This window comes from Arachis ipaensis, chromosome B8 (assembly GCF_059453495.1).
Source record: "Arachis ipaensis isolate K30076 ecotype BB chromosome B8, ASM5945349v1, whole genome shotgun sequence".
NCBI classification, from domain to species: domain Eukaryota; kingdom Viridiplantae; phylum Streptophyta; class Magnoliopsida; order Fabales; family Fabaceae; genus Arachis; species Arachis ipaensis.
In genome coordinates this window covers 30,351,918-30,359,028 of record NC_142443.1, presented here as the reverse complement: position 1 = coordinate 30,359,028, position 7,111 = coordinate 30,351,918, and positions in this window count along the sequence as shown.

The window sequence follows — 7,111 nt, the reverse complement described above, 5'->3', positions numbered from 1 at the left end:
ACTTTTATTGTAAACCGTTGTTTTTGAAAAGAGGCATAAGACGGTTATTAATCACTGGTGCGGTTATCTTCACGTATCCTATTACACTAATTTCCAAAAACCCTCTACTGAGAACCCTTTCAAGGATGATGTTCTCACCCCCTACATTTTTTCCCTTTCAGGACATGGGCGCAGAAGTTACGAAGATTTTATTTAGTTGTTGTTGAGATGCTCTGTATTGCTTTAGATTATTTATTGTACCCTCGCTTGTATCTTGATATATTCTGTAATAGGGTTAGAGATTGTATTGGTTAATGCTTGTAATATATATATATATATATATGGATGTATCCTTTATGAGTTTTTGTAAGTTGTATGGTATCTATGGATGTATGTTATCGAACGAAAGTATTTTTGGGAGCGGTATTGCGGTTTAAAGTTTTAAACAGGCTTATATTTTAGTATTAAATAATATAAAAGTCGTCGTAATGTCCGAGCTATCGGAGTCGCACAGCCGGAAGCGTGAGCTTTGGTAGTTAGGGTGTTACACGCATCGCGCGGACGACAAATTGATGATGATAATATATAATAATTATTAAAAATTGCTATGTTTTGTAAAATTAAATTAAATATATGTAAACTAAAGTTAAATTTTAAAGATGTTTTATTTAAAATAATTTGTAGTACAAAAGATTTGGATGTTGAAATTGTACAAAGTGACCTTTTTATTTGGTAATTTGATTTTTGCATTTGTTTTAGTTAATGGACTTAGTCTTCTTATGTGGCGCTCATCTTTCTTTTTCTTTATTAGTTGTTGTTAGAGTTGTTGCTTTTTTCTTTCTGTCATAGGTTCTTGGAAAGGCATGTTCTTTATGAATAGTTGAGTTGTATGCACTTTCTATTTTGTTGTTTGTTCAATCTTTATATGTATATGTTCTTCTTTCGAAGATGTGTCTTGAATTTGTATGATTTTCTTTCTCCTTAATCTCTTGATGAATATGTAATCTTCGTCTGATAATATTAGTGTTGGCGAAGTTGGTTCCTATAATCATGAATAATTTAAATTAGAAATAAAAATGATGTCTTGAATGTATTATATAAAATATAATTCTTTGAACTAAGAAAAACAATAGATTTAAATTTTTTTGAAAAAGTTCGTACCTTTGTATTCACTAACCAATGTTGATGTGAGTGCAACAATTTTTTGGCCATTTGTTTGTGTTGTAATTTCTTTGTTTATTTGACGTGAGAGATTTCTCTACAACGTGACTTTTAACACGATATTCCTAAAATTATTAGTATTTTGTTAAATGAAAAATGAATTGCTTATATATATATTTTTTACTCTTTTAAGTATCAATTCCATTCTTTGTATTTTTGTGGTTTTTTTTAACATCTATTTGTTCTTCTCCTAGTGCATGCAGTTTTTCAATGACATCTATAATAAAAAGAACAAAAATGTGTAATTTTTTTTTTGAATAAGTTAATTTTAATAAGAATAATTGAAATAGTATAAAGAAAAATTACTTGTTAATATTTTTCTTTGGCCCACTCTGTCAAATAATGTCCCAAGTGGTACAAATTCAAAATAGTGTTGGAAAATGTTTAAAACTCAATCTTTAATTTCTGTTACAACAGTTGTGAGTAAAAAATTTGTTTTCATTGTACCTTTAATTGGTCTATACAAATCATTTGCATCTTCTATTTTCAAAATTTTTATAGTATAGACTTTTTCTTCTTATAACAAATGTTTGAATTTGTTCACCATATTTTTCTTTACAACTACATGAAGAGATGTTTGATGGAGAAAAAATATCGGTAAAGATTTTCATAAAAATGATCACGTTGCAAGTATAGTTCTAAACCGACAAGTAAACCTCAATCAATGTTTAAATTATTTGTCACTTAAGCAAACCCAATAAAATTAACAGAAGTATTTAAATCTCGGGTCGTCTCTCAAAGAATTACAGGGAAGTGTACTTATAATTGGTTATGGAAAAGTATTTTTGGAGTTTTTGTGATAAAAGACAAGTAATGTAAATAACAAAGAAATAAAATAACAACTAAGAAAAGTCCTAGCAAGGATTGAGAATGGGAATTCCTATCCTCGTTATCATCATCAATTGTGATGGTAATTGCCTTTTGCTTTCACTTAGTTAACCTCTAACAATAAAAGAAAGTCAAGTGAGTAAAATCAACTTAAGTTCACAAGTCCTAATCGAAGACTAGATTTATTGAAGCCTAAGCCAACCAGCAAGTCTCAATCACCAATCAACAAAAGAATTTCGATAACTCAAGAGTCTCTAATTGATCAATCCAAGTTAAGAACATAAAAATCTAATTTAAAATCCAACCAAGCATTTTATCAAAAACTTGGAAGGTATAAAATAAAAACTTAGAAAACTAACAAGACATAGCAAAATCTAAAACTAACCAAAGCAAAGAAATAACAATAACAAAGCAATTGAACAATAAGAAACGTGAAACATAAAATGCATTAATGAAAATTGAGAGTAACACATGAACTCATAAACTAAATTAGCAAAATAAAGGAATCAGTGAGAGAAGTAAATAACTAAAGTACTAGAACAAATAAAAGTAGAAGAAAACTAAGCTAAAGTAAGATGGAAAGCTGAATTGAAGAAGAAATAAACCTAAAAATCCTAAACCTAGAGAGAGGAGAGAGCTTCTCTCTCTAGAATTCTACATCTAAACCTAAAATGTGTATGAAAGTGTGAATGATTGATTCCCCCTTCCAGCTCCACTCTGCAGCCTCTATTTTGTGTTTTTGGGTTTGAAACTGGGCCAAAAACAGTCCAAAAATTGCCCCCAGTGATTTTTGATATCTGCAGCACGTGACGCTTTGTCATGCGTACACGTCTGCCATGCGTACGCGTCACTAAACTTTTCACTGGCCACACGTAGGCGTCGGCCACGCGTGCGCGTCATCTGTCGAATGCACCAGTCACGCACGCGCGTTCTCCTATGCGTGCGCGTCACTACCAGATTCTGAAATACTTGATTTCTTGCGTTCCTTCCACTTTTGCATGCTTCCTTTCTATTCTCTAAGTCATTCCTGCTCTGTAAACCCTGAAAACACTTAACAGACATATCACGGTATCGAATGGTAATAAGAGAGGATTAAAAATTAGTAATTTAAGGCCAAAGAAACATGTTTTCAATCACAGCACAAAATTAGGAAGGAAAATGTAAAACATACGAATTCTATGAATAAGTGTGAGAATAATGGATAAAATCCACTCAATTCAGCCTAAAATATACCACGAAATAGTGGTGCATCAAATCTCCCCACACTTAAACATTAGCATGTGCTCATGCTAAGCTCAAGAGAAGCTATAAGGAGTGAAGAGGAATGGTAGAATTTATAAAATGTAACCTATCTATATGAATGCAACTAAATGAAAAATACTTTTTCCTACTTGGATAAAAGTAAATCAAATTCTCCAAAAACAAATATGAACTAGATTCCACTAATTCAAATCATAAAATAAAGTACACATAGACTTGCAAGAAGAAAGCTCGTGAAAGCCGGGAACAAAGAATCGAGCATCGAACCCTCACCGGAAGTGTATACACTCTAATTGCTCAAGTGTTTAAGGTTCGATTCTCTCAATTCTCTACTAACCTTGCTTTCTAAGGCTTGCTCTTCTTCTACCAATCAATAAAAATTTAATGCACAAATACACATATCAAGAGATCTTTTAAGGGTTGTAATGAGATTAGGGTCAAGGTAGGATTGTATTTGGTTAAGTAGACTAAAATCTGAATCCTTAATTAACCTAAACTTCTCACCTAACTTAAGACAATCCATGTAATCAACATACAAAATCTAACTATCCATTAACTATGTTTCCCATATATTCATGCATCCGAATTTGAGTACAACTCATATGCATTGCTATCACCATTTACTTTGGGGCATTTTGTCCCCTTTTATTATTTGCTCGTTTTCTTTTCTTTTTTTTTTTCTGTTTATTTATTTTTTCTTTTCTTTTATTTTTCTCAATGTATATGACTAAGGTATTGAATGTATGAACATGTCCTCAATATTTTTTTCACATTTTTATAAAAATATACAACATCTAATTCTCAAACCAAATATCTCCAAACCCAATTTTTCCACAATTAAATCATGAGCACTCTCACTAGTCTAAGCTAACCAAGGATTCAAATGAAGGACATTATTATTTTCTGCTTAGAGTTAATGATGTGCTAAAATAAAGAATAAATTGGGTTAAAAAGGCTAAACATTAGTTTGCAAAGGATAATGAAAGGTTAAGGCCATATGGGTATGTGAGCTATAGTGAAACAAATGCCTCAATCATATAAGTGTATGCATACATCAACCAATGAAAATATAGAATCAAGTAAGACAAAGATCACAATTTTAGAGAGAACAACACACACCAAAACAAAATATTGGTTGATAAGATGCAACCAATCAAATAGGTTCAAAATCTCACTGGGTTTTGTGTGTTTGAGCTCTAAACTATGTTCCAAAATAAATTTCTTCAAGCAAGTTCAACAAAAATAAAATTTTTTTTATTCAAATTAGTGAAATGCTATAAAATAGTTTCTTTGAAAAGAATTCATCACTTCAATCAAGTAGTACATACATGCAAACAATTAACTACATATACAATGTATTATGCAATGCAACAATGAACTAATAAAGAAAACTAAACATTGATGTTGAAAAGAAAGTGACTAACCCATGGAAGTCGGTATCGACCTCCCCACAATTAAAGATTGCACCGTCCTCGGTGCATGCAAAGATGTGCAAGTGGACGGGTGGCTACAACTGATGTTTTTTCTCCAAAGATTGTGTGGAGAGACTTGTTGTGGCCCAATTAGAAATTTTTCCTTCTCCCTCTTGGTGGCCAGCCTGAAAGGAGAGACGAAGAAAGAAGAAGAAGAACCCACAAAAAAAGATATGCAAATAAATAAAATATGGGTGCGCTAATGCCAAGTAATAATGAGGTTCTCAACTACATGGTAAAAACAATGCAAGAAATATGCAACAGTTGAGTAAAAACAATCAACACCAATAGTATAATATCAAACTTAGAAAAGGAAATAAAAACATGCACAAAGTAAAAATGCAACGAATGATGGTATGCAAATGCAATTTGTAAAAGAAAATGAAGGATAAGAAAAATGATAAGTGAACTTTTGAAAAGTGAGAGAAGAAGAATGTAAGAAGGAAAGAAGAAAGGAGAAAGAAAAAAAAAGAAAGGCATAAACAAGGCGCGAACGCGACACGTGCGCATAGGTCACGCGTGCGCGTGAAAACAGAAACAGGCATGCGACGTGTAAGCGTCGTCCACGCGTACGCGTGGATGGCCCAAAATGAAAAGTGACGCGTGAGCGTCGGACACACATACGCGTGATTACTCGTTGTGCTAGCCGCACGATTCCAGCATTATACCAGCACAACTCTCTGTTCAATGTATCAAAGTGTGCCGAATTTGCATACCACGCGTACGCTTCACGGACGTACACGCGTGGAGTGGCAAAATAGCTAGTGATGCGTACGCGTGGGGTGGGTTGTGCGCCAGGCACCCCTTGCGCACAGTTCCAACGTAACTCTCTGTTCACTATACTAGAGAGCGAACCTACATATGACGCGTGCGCGTCATTGACACTTACGCGTCAGCCACAATTTTTTTTTAATTTATTTTTATAAACTAACAAGCTACCAGAGTAAAGACAAACTTTATTAAATAAGTAAAACCACAGCTTAAACTCAATAATCCTAACTGTTACGGATCCAACCCACGGATCCCACATACCCGATTACCCGGGGACAACCCGTTTCGACCCGAAGGCCCAGAACCGGCCCTTCAAAGCTCCTAACCAACTTTCGAATTCAAATCTCTCTCTTATCTTAATCAAACAAGATAAGATAAGATAACGACCATCACCTATAAAAGGAGGACCCAAGTCCCCTCAGGTATGATTCATTCCACACACCTCATACCTCTCAGATCCATTCTGACTTGAGCGTCGGAGTGTCTTTGCAGGTACCACCCCCCCACCGCTCCAGTCAAGCAATCCGGTTCCAGCCTTGCCCGCGGGTTCCCGATCCACCCTTCAAACCGTACCGGAGACATCTCTACCGGAGACATCTCGTACATTGGCGCCGTCTGTGGGGACCCTGCACCAGCTGGGCCCGATGGGGGACGTCCTGGAGGAAACCCCCTCAAGCCAGGACGACTCTCAACCGATTAACCCAACCCCCGAGCACCGAGAGGTCACGAACCAAGCGAGAATAGCGAGTACTGTCCAAAACGCGAACGACCACGACGTCACGGACCGACGACATCCTGAGAAAGCCAGGGACAAAGCGGCGCAGATCATCCAGGATCTCTGCCTCCGGGTTCAGGAACTCGAAGGCAAGATAACCAACAAAGAAAAATACAACAACGAACACGGAAGCCATGCAACCTCCAGATCAAGGTCTCGCCGCGGTAGGTCGCCAACCCGACGACACGACAGAAGAGACGGTCGCAGCTCCTCACGCGACCACAGACACGAGAAATCGCCAGAACGGCGATACAACAAGAAACATAACCGTAGCGCTTCTCGAGATCTGAGTTATCAACACTACTCAGACGAAGATCGGAGGGACCGAAACACCAAACGCACGAAAAATGACCATATAATAATGGGAGCTACACCCTTTACAGAAAGAATCCTAAGAGCAAAACTCCCCAAAGGCTTCGACAAACCTACCGATATGAAGTACGATGGAACTAAAGATCCCCAAGAACATCTAACGGCTTTTGAAGCCAGAATGAACCTAGAAGGAGCGGTCGACGCGGTCCGATGCAGAGCCTTCCCGGTAACCCTCGCCGGGCCAGCGATCAAATGGTTCAACGCCCTCCCAAATGGATCCATAGCCAGTTTCCACGATATTACACGAAAGTTCATGGCCCAGTTCACTACTAGGATTACTAAAGCTAAACACCCCATCAGCTTACTAGGGGTCACACAAAAACAAGAGGAATCCACAAGAAAATACCTCGACCGCTTCAACGACGAATGCCTAACGGTCGACGGACTCACGGATTCCGTCGCAAGCCTTTGCCTGACCAATGGGCTAATGAAC